Source organism: Dreissena polymorpha, chromosome 3 (genome assembly GCF_020536995.1).
Source record: "Dreissena polymorpha isolate Duluth1 chromosome 3, UMN_Dpol_1.0, whole genome shotgun sequence".
Classification (NCBI taxonomy): domain Eukaryota; kingdom Metazoa; phylum Mollusca; class Bivalvia; order Myida; family Dreissenidae; genus Dreissena; species Dreissena polymorpha.
In genome coordinates this window covers 64,399,537-64,414,826 of record NC_068357.1, presented here as the reverse complement: position 1 = coordinate 64,414,826, position 15,290 = coordinate 64,399,537, and positions in this window count along the sequence as shown.

The following is a 15,290-nucleotide window of genomic DNA, read 5'->3' as shown; positions in this document are numbered from 1 at the left end:
CCTCGTGTCATAATAAACACACAAAGATAAATATTCCTTTCACTTTAGCGAAACGGATCTGCACCATAGTTTCGAATGAAAAACTTAAACTAAAACGTTTAAATGAACTTAAGCATTCCCTTATTCAAAGAAAATATCCACAATCTATTATAAATACAGGTATTAAAAAAGCACTTTCTATCCCTAAACATGAATTACTTTCAAAATCAACACAAAAAGACAAGAGTAATATAATTCCATTTATTTCAACACAAAATCCAAAAAATAAAGAACTGTTTGGCGTATTAAAAAACAACATTAACATTTTACAAACAGACCCGGTTATGAATAAAATAATTTCAAATCAGAAGATAATAAAATGTAAGCGACAGCCACCTAATTTACAACGTCTGTTAACCAAATCTTACTTTTCATCTCAAGAGCCAAGAGTATCCAAATGTAATGACCCTAGATGCGCCCTGTGTGGTTATATTATTGAAGGGAATTCTTTTGATTTTAATGGCAAAATGTTCAAAATAAAAACTAATATGTCATGTGATATACAAAATGTGATTTATGTATTAGTATGCAATGGATGCAAACAATATTATATAGGCCAAACTGGCGATAAACTTAGAAATAGGCGATCTGTCCATGAACAACAAATGCGAGACCCCTCAACAAGACAGATGCCTTTAAGTAAACATTTAGATGAATGTTCACATAATGAACCAAAATTTAAAATATTTCCATTTTATAAGCTATTTTCGAACAATATTTCAGCTAGGTTAGCAAAAGAACAACAATTTATACATGTATTTAAACCCAAATTAAATTTCATTTAATATTTATTGACGTTATGACGTCATAATTGATATGGCGTTATCTCCATGACATTTTGACGTTGTAATATATTGTATTATGCCCTGATGAGCTATGCGAAACGCGTTGGCTAAATCAATATATGTTTAAAATACCAGACACGTGTTTTTACTTTTATTATATAATATTCACAATCTGGATTATTACATTTTACTTATATAACTATATATATATATATATATATATATATATATATATATATGCAGATCAATTTATATTAATTTGCCAACTCATTCGTGTCGATTCGTATATATCGATATATACGATATATATATAAATTTATAATATATATATTTATTTATTTTTTATTTTTTTTATTTTATTTATATGTATTTATGATGACATGTTATTCCTTAACTATTAGAGCCGCCATCACAGACTAATCAGGAAAGATAGTTTCCGCCTAAACCAAATTTCATAGGAAGAAACCAACCAAACCCGAAAAGCGGAACTGCACAGGCTAATCTGGGACAACAATTAGCAAACATGCATTAAGCCCCGTTTTCTAAAAACTCGGTTTATTTAATTTCTGTGAATGAAATCCTTGTAAAATCTGTATCAAATATTCAGAGAGATAAATCCTGTAGCTTCAGTATCGGAAATAGATGTCAGTCGTATCGGAAAGATCCCTTACAAGGACAAATACCAACTACTTCAATACACTCTCTCGGCTGTATGCAATATATCATTAAAACACAAATAGGAAAGGAATATGCGCACAACAATAATTAAAACAACTAACAATATTAGCTTGATTAAGTGTAATATCTTCCATAGGTTTTTTCGGGTTTTATAATACGTGTTAATTACGTTATAATATAACACTTAATGTAACACTCGCACATTTCACAACGTATATAAATACCTATATAAATAAGAAAACTCACGATACATTATCATGATAGAAACTCATGGCAAAATACATGTCATATCAAATTTACATTTACGGCCACAGTGTGTGCACGCGTAATGGTCATTATAATGTCTTCTTTAAGTGTTTTTCAATGTATGTGTTTAATTAATATAACTAAACCTGTTAATGTGTAATGTTTTTGTGTAGAAACAGAGGCTTTTTTTTGTTAAACTATCATATATCGAACCACTTTGTTCGAAAGCAAAATACTTGTTCACTGAATGCGTATTGTTTATATGTAAACTCATTTATATTCGTCGTTATGCAATTACGTATTGTTGTTTTCTCAAATATCTCGGTAAGTTAATAATTTACTATCAATTTCGCAGCTTTGTCATAAAATGCTGGCTATTGCCGCAGTTAATATGAAGCAATCATAAATTGGTCTTTCGATTCGCCCATGTACCATATGTTCGATGATCTACCACCGAGTTTTGGTCGGATTTGGGACCCATCCGACATGTGGAGGTTGGATGGTACGCAGTGACAGCGGATTGTTGAATGATACACTTGTGGAATTTGTCAGACAGGAATACTGTGTGCTTGTAAGCGGCAATATTCATAGCTTCTTTGGCTGCTCCTATTTCCTTAAATGGCTTGGTGTCGAGTAAATCATTTGTTCGTTTTAAAACTTCAATAGACTTTCCCATGTCTTCTTCGTTACTCAGATAGTTTGGCTCAATAATGGGATACTCAAATGGATCCGTGCTTCGTAAGGCAACGTCACCTTTGCTTTTTGAATGCAACAGTATCGGCACAAGTACAAAGCCATCGACCCAGTATTTGGAAAAAGGTCCAACATTTTGTCGGTTTTGTATTTTGCTATCTCTTTTACTGGCAATGAACCAAACATATAACTTTGCAAGTCCGGGTATTTCGTTTCACATTTAGACGATTTTTAGAAAGCGGCACCAACGTTATTTGTTGATGACAATAGACCTTTTCCAAAAAGTAAGTATTTAGCAAAACTTATCAGAGAGTTTGCCCTATGCTCTGTAAATGACTCTGATGTATTTATCGGGCGGCATATGATTAAAAACATGTGATCTTCCAAGTTCCGGCCAACAGGAAGATCTGCCATCAAAGGGATTTGTAAACTCTGAAGGTTCTTTTAGGACCTTGTGAACTGCAGACTACTCTGATGTTGATTTTGCATCGTTTATACATGCGTTTTGACGACAATACGATAATGACAGCATACTATATTTTGAATATTTAAGTCATAATATAATTATACATAATATACACTGAGGGACCCCTTTAGAATATATTTTCTTAACGAACATTATAGGCTTCTTTAAATAATGAAACGCTTGTTGCTCGTATATATTAAATAGACTGTATCAAACACAAAACCATGAAGGTTATTCAAGTAAATTTACTTATATATACTCAAATTATGTACGGAATAGTAATCGAAACCTAATTTATTATTTCTGCAAATCTCAAAAGGCAGGTCAATATAAGCTTTCACTCCACAAAAAATTGCTACACATTTTCACTGATCCTGCATGAGTAGAAGGAATTTTATAACACATCAAAAATTTAATGAAATCTGACCTTTTTTCACGATGGCCACCACAACCATTTAATGATCGTTACTATGTAACAATACATGTTAATTCACATCGGTTCAATATTCACAGAGCAGGTGTTTGTTGTTAAGCGGATTTTCTTCCTGGCCCATTTTTTAAATTTAATGGGCAGACAAACATGAATAGCCTTAACTTTGAACTAAATGAAGTCTAGTACTGAGCTTTTCTTGTATCAAAACGAGAGGGAAATGTAACGTTCGAGGTTTTTGATATGGAAAAAAATACATCTTAGTCTGAACGAACCAAATGCCACACAGAAAAACGCGAAACCTATGTATTTGAAGAGAAACAAACATAGACAGCAAAAATAATAGAATGCATCATTATGTGGTCGTCTTCGATGGAACGACCAAAGCAAAGAAGGAGCTCTAAAGGCATGATCTAAACATGAGCACCAAAGTTGTCATTTTCTTTGATACGAATTTAAATAAAAGCGAGTATCAGCTTCACCTCCTTTGAAAAATAAGAGACATCATAGTGAAACATCTAAAAGGCATCAACATATAGATGTAAACGTTTTGCTTCCCGGTTTACTTCGGAGTTTTGTATACATCGAAAACCTCTTCATTTTATAAGCCGGTACCTCGAAATACCAAAGTTATGCCTGTTAAAAGGCTAGCTGAGTATAGATGTGCGATTGACTTTTTTTATTGGGTTGAAGTATATGCATTTGGTTGTAGTAATTTTGCCCACACAAACTATGTACATTTCTCACCTGCTTCCGTTGCCGTACTGCACCAGATTAACTTGCTCACCTACTTTCCCTGACGTACTGCATCAGATTACATTTCCCACCTGCACCCCTGACGTACTGCATTCAGATTTAAAATCTCAACTGCTTCCCTACACCAGATTTAATTTCTCACCCACTTCCCCTGACGTACTGCACAAGATTTAAGTTCTCACCAGCTTTCCTGACGCACTGCATCAGATTTAATTTATCATCTGCTTCTCTTGACGTACTGCACCGGATTTAATTTCTCACCTACTTCCCCTGACGTACTGCATCAGATTGCATTGTTCAACTGCTTCCCTGACGCACTGCATCATATTACATGTCTCAACTGCTTCCCTGACGTACTGCACCAGATTTAATTTCTCACCTACTTCCCCTGACGTGCTGCATCAGATTACATGTATTAGCTGCTTCCCTGACGTACTGCACCAGATTAAATTTCTCACCTACTTTCCCCGACGTTCTGCATCAGATAGCATTTCTCACCTGCTTTCCCTGACATACTGCATCAGATTAAATGTCTCACCTGCTTCCCTAACGTACTGCTTCAGATTAAATATCTCTCCTGCTTCCCTGACTTTCTACATCAGATTAAATATCTCACCTACTTCACCTGACATACTGCACCAGATTAAATGTCTCACCTACATCTCATGACGTACTGCAACAGCTTAAATGTATCATCTGCTTCCCTGACGTACTGCATCAGATTAAATGTCTCACCTACTTCCCTAGACGTACTCATCAGATCAAATGTATCACCTTTTTCCCCTGACGTACTGCACCAGATTACATTTCTCTCCTGCTTCCCTGACGTACTGCATCAAATTAAATGCCTCACCTACATCTCCTGACGCACTGCATCAGTTTAAATGTCTCACCTGCTGTCCTTACGTACTGCATCCGATTTAATGTCTCACCTAGTCCCCCTGACGTACTGCATCAGATTAAATGCCTTACCTACTTATCTGACGTACTGCATCAGATTAAATATCTCAACTTCTTCCCCTGACGTAATGCATCAGATTAAATGTCTCACCTGCTTCCCTGGACGTACTGCATCAGATTAAATATCTCACCTACATCACCTGACGTACTGCATCAGTATAATGTCTCACCTACTTCCCCTTACGCACTGCATCATATTAAATGCATCACCTACTTTCCCTGACAAACTGCACCAACTTACATTTCTCACCTGCTTCCCCTGACGTACTGGATCAGATTAAATGACTCTCCTACTTCCCTGACGTACTGTATCAGAATAAATGCCTCACCTACTTTCCCTAACGTATTGCACCAGATTACATTTTTCACCTGCTTCCCTGACCTACTGCATCAGATTAAATGTCTCACCTACTTCCCCTGACGTATTGCATCAGATTACATTTCTCACCTACTTCCCCTGACGTACTGCATCAGATTTAATGTCTCACCAACATCCCCTGACATACTGCATCCGATTAAATGTCTCACCTTCTTCCTCTGACGTACTGCATTAACATAAATGCCTCACCTACTTCCCCTAACGTACTGCACCAGATTACATTTCTCAACTACTTCTCTGATATTCTGCATCAGACTAAATGGCTCACCTACTACCCCTGACATACTGCATCAGATTTAATGTCTCACCTGCTTCCCTGACGTACTGCATCAGATTTATGTCTCACCTGCTTCCCTTACGTACTGCATCAGATTAAATGTCTCACCTGCTTGCCTTGACGTACTGCATCAGATTAAATGTCTCACCTACTCCCCCTGACGTACTGTATCAGATGAAATGTCTCACCTACTCCCCCTGACGTACTGCATCAGATTAAATGACTCACCTACTCCCCCTGACGTACTGCATCAGATTTAATGTCTCACCTGCTTCCCTGACGTACTGCATCAGATTAAATGTCTCACCTACTCCCCCTGACGTACTGCATCAGATTTAATGTCTCACCTACTCCCCCCTTACGTACTGCATCAGATTTAATGTCTCACCTACTCCCCCTACAGTATTTCAACATCAGATTTAATGGCTCAACTACTTCCCCTAACGTATTGCATCCGAATAAATTTCTCATCGACTTTCCCTGACGTACTGCATCAGATAAAAAATGTTACTTGGCTTCCCTTGCCGTACTTCATCATCAGATTTAATGTCTCACCTGCTTTCCCTGACGCACTGCATTATATTCAGCATGCTGCTGCCGCCGATTATCTTCCCCCGCGGCCAGTAGTGCTCATTGCGACCATTGGGCTGCGCGAAACCCGTCTCTGTCTGCGGAGTAGTGTGGTACACCCAGTCTGCAGGCGACTGCTGAGTTTTGAGAGCCGCTGCCGATACGGAGAAGTTCTCATGATGGACATTTTCCCCTCCCGCCTACAGTAGAAGAACCGGGATGTCGGGGTCCTCTTACAGACGCGCTGCTAGGACTGCCCCCGCTGATCCGGCGCCGACGATGATGTAATCATAGGCTGAGTTCAAGTCTCCACCACGCGAATCTCAATAGCTCGTGTAAACTGATAGGCTAAGTATGCAAACAGAGCTGTAGATAAAACGTATTTAATGTCAAGCAGTCCCATTTTATCCCATGGATTTTCTCATCACTTGTTCACGAAAATGTTTGGTGTACTGATTAAATATCACATTGGTTATAGTCCCATTTACATGTAAACTCGTGTTCTTAAAATAGGGAAATGTAAACTTGTCCACTTCGATCACTTTTGAATTACCAGAAAACTTTATTTCATATTGAGAAAGTGTTTATGTCCGCTGCTAGATAAAACATATCCGTGTCCACGAAGTAGCTAATTCCGCGTTTTAACAAACAAAAACACTTGATTAAATCCGTATCATATGATCTACATGTATATGTTTATAGTAAATCAACATGTAAACACATACTGACTACCAGTAGTCGCATGCTACAGAGTTTTAAACTTAACAATGGTTCCTATATATAATAAATATCTATTATTGAAGAAAATTTTTTTCTTTAATCGACTGTTGTTTTGTGTTTTTTAAATAAGTTATCATATTTAGAAAACAAAGTCATACAAGCAGCTGCCATTTACTGTAATCAAGCAGAATTCGTGATCAAACGCTGTTGTTAATTAATGCATAGCCGTTTAAATGTCAAGTGAAATAAATATAGGAAGTATTTAATGACTTTGTGAAAGATACGGACCACTTTCCTGTTAAAACACTTGTTGTGGTTTTAGTTTATATCTGATTTAAGTGGGTCTTCACTGACCCGATGATAATTCTTAAATTATAGAAAAGTGTTTTTGTGGTTTAGTGGGAAAGTAACTAGGCTCGATTTAACATAAGTATTTCAGAGTATTCTGTCCATTAAATAAGGTTCCTTCGGGATATGCAACATTTTGAAAAAAACTAACCTGTGAGTTCCTACAAAGCAGACACATTTAAAATCCTTTCAAAATCACATACGATATCAAACGTTACTATTTTAATTAAATTGAGCCGCGCTCTGTGAAAAGGGGGTTTACTCTATGTGTGTAAAGTGCCGTCCCAAATTAGTCTGCGCAGTCCGCACAGGCTAGTTAGGGACGACACTTTCCGCCTAAACTTGATTTATGCTAAGAAGATACTTTCTTGAAACGAAAAATATCATAAAAGCGGAAATGTCATCCCTGATCAGCATGTGCGGACTACACAGGCTAATCTGGGACGACACCTTTAGGCACAAGCATTAAACCCCTTTTTCACAAAGCACGACCGCATTTCATTAGTATGGGTGTACTTTTCGATAAGATGTGTTTTCCAATAGTTGTGGGGATCCGGATTGCAAGTATTAATCTGAGTTTGTCTATAGTGTCATTCAGAGCATTTATTGTATTACTTTTATTCAATTCTACTTATAAATAGGCCTAATAAACAATATCCATGCAACAATAATTTCAATGCTTTTATGATCTGACAATGAAATGAAACCTATATTTTATTGTACTGTGTTCATGTTCATGACGTCGTTTTGCCCTTTAATTGGGTTGTTTTATAAACTAAAAGTGTGTTCTTTGTCTGAACATCAGTAAGTGGCGTATTTAAACATTAATTTTAACACAGAACCAAACTTCTCAAAAGGGTTACCTCCCCTATATGTTAACAATAATCACGTTTTCACAAGTAATTACCTCCCCTGTATGTAAACTATACCATCTGCTGTCACCAGTATTTACCTCCCCTGTATGTTTACAATACCCACTGCCGTCACAAGTAGTTACCTCCCCTATATGTTTATGATACCAACTGCTATCACAAGTAGTTACCGCCCCTTTCAGTTAACAATACCCACTGCTGTCACGAGTAGTTACCTCTCCTACATATGTGAACAATAACCACTGCTGTCACCAGTATAACCCTTCATGAAGTGGTTTGATTTATAGCGTTTTGAATCTGTAAAGAACATCAATTTAAATGTTAATATATAATTTTTATAGGTTGTGCAGTTGAAAATGGAAATGTGTAATGAACATTACTAATATGACCATTTAATATAAAATAATGTATTTGAAACAATTATATTTTAAACATGGATATTTATGACAGCTATGTCCGACACAGGTAAATTCTCAGTTCGCAGAGTTGTGCTCGAAACCAGTCAAACCAATGCATGTCTATATAAAGGTTTGCACGCGACTTATCTCCCATATGCATAGAAATACATACAATCCATTTATTATGGGTGAGATTAAAGGGGCCTTTTCACAGATTTTGGCAGGTATTGAAGTTTGTCATTAAATGCTTTAAATTGATAAATTTGAACATTGGACCTAAACATCTCCAGTAATAAAACTAGTATGCAATTTAAAAAAAAGAACAAAATGAAACCCTCAACTGGGCTATAGCCACTGACCCCTGGAGTCCTGGAGTAAAAAGTCTTCCGCTTACACCACTCGGCCATCCGTGCTCATGCTATGACTTGCCGTATCTTTTACCTTATATAAGCAATCCTCGTAGTTTTACAAAATATAATGACACCAACAAAACTTTTCAAATTATTCAATCGTTTCGCGTTGCAACGCTTTATAATTATTCAGGTTTTCAAATCGTTAAAAGATACATATAATAGATTTTAGATCATGGTAATTGTTCAGTATTACTATTTCCTCACAAATATCATAACTAAAACGAAAATTTGCGAATCTGAAACAACTTTTTTTTAATTTTGTCAATTTTCCAAAGCGTAAAAAGGACCCTTTAAACTTCAGAAAATAGTTCCAGATAATTATCGGAACACTCGGCTTCTTGTTTGCGGCTGTCGGTCTTGTCATATTGAGTCGAGTTAACCTATAATTGCTATTTTCATATCGAAACATTTAGATGAAATTGTTTGTAGACCAAGATTCTGGATAGAATGAATTTCATACCAGTCATATCGTTTTATTTCTAAACTATATGTGCTAACTTCATATAAAAACATTTATCTGAAAACCTGTATAAACTCTGTCCAGAATTAATTGTATACGATATAGCTGAACTAACAAATGCTGCTAAAATCAATCCAAATGTTTATTTTATCAGAATATAACATATACATCCAGGTTCTTTGCTCTAGTTGTTTTACCTGTATTGTGGCATTTATCTCGGTACTATGTGTTTACACCTGTATTTTGACACTTATCTCTGTACTATGTGTTTACACCTGTTCTGTGGAACTTATCCATGCCCTATGCGTTTTAACTGAATTGTGGCACTTATCTCTGCATATGTGTTTACACCTGTACAGTGGCACTTATATATGTCCTATGTGTTTTACCTGTATTGTTACACTTATCTCTGTACTATGTGTTTACACCTGTATTGTGGCACTTACCTTTGTCCTATGTGTTTTACCTGTATTTTGGCACTTATCTGTGTACTGTGTTTTACACCTGTATTGTGGCACTTATCTCTGTCATATGTGTTTACACCTGTATTGTGGCACTTATCCATGTCCTATGTGTTTTACCTGTAGTGTGACACTTATCTCTGTACTATGTGATTACACCTGTATTGTGGCACTTATCTCTGTCCTATGTGTTTTACCTGTATTGGGGCACTTATCCAAGCCCTATGTGCTTTACCTGCAATATGGCACTTATCTATGCCCAGTGTGTTTTACCTGTATTGTGGCACTTATCCATGTCCCATGTATATTACCTGTAATGTGGCACTTATCTCTCCACTATGTGTTTACGCCTATATTGTGGAACTTATCTTTGTCCTGTGTGTTTACACCTGTATTGTGGCACTTATCTCTGTACTATGTGTTTACACCTGTATTGTGGCAGTTATCTCTGTACTATGTATTCATACCTGTATTGTGGCACGTATCTCTATACTATGTGTTTACAGCTGTATTGTGGCATTTATCTCTGCCCTATGTGTTTACAACTGTATTGTGGCACCTATCTCTGTACCATGTGTTTACACCTGTATTGTGGCATGTATCTCTGCACTATGTGTTTACACCTGTTTTGTGGCATTTATCTCTGTACTATGTGTTTACACCTGTTGTATTGCATTTATCTCTGTACCATGTGTTTACACCTGTATTGTGGTATTTATCTCTGTCCTATGTGTTTATACATGTGTTGTGGCATTTATCTCTGTACTATGTGTTTACACTAGTATTGTGGCATTTATCTCTTTCCAATGTGTTAACACCTTTATTGTGGCTTTTATCTCTGTCCTATTTGTTTACACCTGTATTGTGGCACTTATCTCTGTACTATGTGTTTACACCTGTATTATGGCAATTATCTCTGTCCTATGTGTTTTCACCTGTTTTGTGACACTTGTCTCTGTCGTGTGTGTTTTCACCTGTATTGTGGCACTTTTCTCTGTCTTATGTGTTTACACCTGTAATGTGACACTTATCTCTGCCATACTATTATGTGTTTTCACCTGTATTTTGGCATTTTTATCTGTCATATGTGTTTTCACCTGTATTGTGGCACTTATCTTTGTCATGTGGGTTTTCACCTGTATTGTGACACTTATCTTTGTCCTATGTGTTTTACCTGTATTTTGGCACTTATCTCTGCCATATGTGTTTACACCTGTGTTGTGGCAATTATCTGTGTAATTTGTGTTTACACCTGTACTGTGGCACTTATATATGCCCTGTGTGTTTTCACTTGTATTGTGGCACTTATCTTTTTTCTATGTGTTTTCACCTGTATTGTGGCACTCATTTCTGTCATATTTGTTTACACCTGTATAGTGGCACTTTTCTCTGTTCTATGGGTTTTTACCTGTATTTCGGCACTTATCTCACTCCTTAGCAGCGTCCTTGTGGCGTCTGGGTTCGAATCCCCTCGCATCCGCTGAAAATGTGAACACGTGACGCAACCGCAGATAACGTGAAAACGTCAACATAAACAAAGCAACATATCACTATTCTAGGGCCAAGTCTTCGAAAATAAAGTGGTCATATTAATGTCGACAGTTTTTCTTTAGTTTTGTAATGATCCATATTGAGGTCCGACTTTATACCGGATTTTCGACCATGGCACTGCATTTCCGAACGAATTTTCATCTCTCGGGCAAATGCGAGCACCGTAAAACCGTTTGTATTCTTTCCTAAAGTTCCAAATACTGGGTATAAAACGAGAAAACTATGTTTCAACCATTCAGAATGTTCAAGACCTTTTCAATAACATAATGCATGTGTGTAAAATGTCGTCCCTAATAAGCCAGTGCGAACTGCACAGGCATATCTGGGACGACACTTTACGCCCATGCATTACGCCCCGATTTCGTTAAAAGAGGCGCATATACTTCTTATTTGTGGACTCCAATTCCAGTTCAGGGATGGTAATATACTGTCATGTCCCTCCAGTTCAGGGATGGTAATATACTGTCATGTCCCATCAGACGGTTCCAGTTCAGGGATGGCAATATACTGTCATGTCCCTCCAGTTCAGGGATGATAATATTCTGTCATGTCCCATCACACGGTTCCAGTTCAGGGATGGTAATATACTGTCATGTCCCATCAGACGATTGACGGAGTGGGATGTCAGTTCAGGGATGGTAATATACTGTCATGTCCCATCAGACGGTTGACGGAGTGGGATGTCAGTTCAGGGATGGTAATATACTGTCATGTCCAATCAGACGTTTGACGGAGTGGGAAGACAGTTCAGGGATGATAATATACTGTCATGTCCCATCAGACGATTGACGGAGTGGGATGACAGGTCAGGGATGATAATAAACTGTCATGTCTCATCAGACGATTGACAGAGTGGGATGTCAATTCAGGGATGATAATATTCTGTCATGTCCCATCAGACGGTTCCAGTTTAGGGATGGTAATATACTGTCATGTCCCTACAGTTCAGTGATGATACTATTATGTCATGTCCCATCAGACGGTTGCAGTTCAGGGATGGTAATATGCTGTCATGTCCCATCAGACGCTTGACGGAGTGGGATGTCAGTTCAGGGATGGAAATATACTGTCATGTCCCGTCAGACGATTGACGGAGTGGGATGTCAGTTAAGGGATGGTAATATACTGTCATGTCCAATCAGACGATTGACGGAGTGGGATGACAATTCAGGGATGATAATATACTATATCACATATCGTAACTATAAATAGTAACAAAAAGACGTCGCGAGCGGGCCGTTATTCGTATCTAGCGGGCCAATATAAATTATATCAGCCCTAGGGCCGATTTTTCATATCAGAAAAGAATGGGATCGCGCGGATAATACTGAACAATATGGCGTCCACATTCAGTCTTAGCTATAAAGAAGTAAAACATCATCTACTGGTTATTGTTCTACTCACCGAAGTTGTGTTATAACCTTGTTTATTTTCGTAAAATTTAATTTGCTTCCATGACGAAGTAGATTCTGGACACATTTCTTCATCGCCATTCATCTTTTCCATTTAAAAGGACTGGTTGTAAGCAGGCAATTCTTTGAGGATAGACATTCTTTGACCGACTGACAAAGGAAGGACGTATTCATCAAAGAAATTACCATTTTAATTCAACATCAATTTCCTTCAAATAGTTAAAGAACCATTCACTGACGCTTATCTTAAATTTAGGCATAATCCATCAATTGTTAAACAAAACATCGGGTTATTCGAGTCGACATTTTAACGAAATCGAAAATGCAGTCTCAACAGTTTCATTCCAGTTTTATATCCTAACACTGTTATTCACATTCATAATATTATATTAATCCATCGTAAACACACACACTAGGCTTAATCGTTCAATGCTTAGCAACATATTTAACTGTTAAATAGAACACTCCAAGTCCGATTTGTTGTTGTCCTAAAATCCAGAGAGTCTAGGTAGTTTCGTCATTGAAATGACGTCACATGAGGTACGTCATAAACTACGTAATCAATTGAATGAAAATAAAAGTACGGAAAGCTGTTTCTGTATAAATTTTCGTGAAGGACCAAAATAGTAGAATATGTGATATAAACGATAACACACGACAGAGCTGTGCCGGGCGTCTGCAATCGGCCCTTGCCGAAAAATGGCCCTCGGGCCGTTATGTTGGCAGCGGGCCGATTATAGACGCCCGGCCCAGCTCTGCCGTGTGCTATTGTCTAAGTCATGTCCCATCAGATGATTGACGGAGTGGGATGACAGTCCAGGGATGGTAATATACTGTCATGTCCCATCAGACGATTGACGGAGTGGGATGTCAGTTCAGGGATGGTAATATTCTGTCATGTCCCATCAGACGGTTCCAGTTCAGGGATGGTAATATACTGTGATGTCCCATCAAACGATTGACGGAGTGGGATGTCAGTTCAGAGATGGTAATATACTGTCATGTCCCATCCGACGACTCCAGTTCAAGGATGGTAATATACTGTCATGACCCATCAGACGGTTCCGGTTCAGGGATGGTAATATACTGCCATGTCCAATCAGACGATTGACGGAGTTAGATGTTATGCAGAGCTTGCTTTTCTTAATATCCAATACAGGAAAATAACCGAAGCTGTCTGGCGTGAACCAATACCGAGTATGGCCAAAATTATATAGCGGTAGTCACAAGTTACGTCCGTCTGAAAGTGTAATTAACAAATTTAGTGTTATACATGTGCGATTTTAACACACAATTCAATACATATTCTGAGTTAAGATGCTAATAATGATGCAATCGAAGGATTGATACTTGTTTGTGATCTTACAGTAAAATAAAATAATTGGGAGTCAAAACATATATGGATATAGACTGCATTCACAAATGGCAAACGACGTGTTACATATGTGACCTTATCGGTTTATGAAGTTGGAATTCGAGCAACGATGAAAGACGACTCGATTGTAAACCTAATGGTAGGCATTTCTTTATTTAATAGCGTAAGAAACTCTTCAAAACTTTTTCACCAATCTTTCAAATCTTGCAAATCAAACTCCTAACGTCTCGAAATAATAACGAATAGTATGTATAGCCTACTTATAAAAACGTTTATTTGATGTCTTTTAGTAAATTTAATAAACTAGATCGAACGTTGTTGTCGCTGTTTTAATTATAACTATACATTTCATTAGTTGTAGTATTATCGTCATCATCATCATCCTCGTTGTAATAATTACCACAACAACAGCGTTCGATCTACTAAATTTAATAGTCTTAAATAAAGGTTCGTATACGTAAGTGTAGATTGTCAGCATGTTGACTGGGCTAAATATAATTATCGCTCCTGGAAAACCGGGCTTAATGCATGAACGTAAAGTGTCATCCCAGATTTGACTGAGGAGTTCGGTAATTCTAATCTGGGACGATACTTTCCGCCTATAGTAGATTTTACTTTAAAAGATACTTCTTTTGAACCAAAAATTACATAAAAGCGGAAAGTTTCGTCCCTGATTAGCCTGTACGATGTCATCTGGAACGACATTTTACGGACACGCATTACCAGAACGAGGCTCATGTCAATTTGTTTCACTTACTCGAAATTTCCCGTAAATTTAGCAGATATTATGTATGTGATTATAAGAAAATCGAGCGCTGAGTTATGCGTACAATTAGTGATTGTCACGCTTGAATGCAATTTTTGAGGGCGCTTTGGTGTAGATTATTAGCATATTTGGTGTATAATACATTGTTTTTGCTAACGAACCCTTTTCGTTATCGGATATTATAATAACAAACCATGAATGTAATCAATAGCGTCAGTTTGACCGGACTGTGACG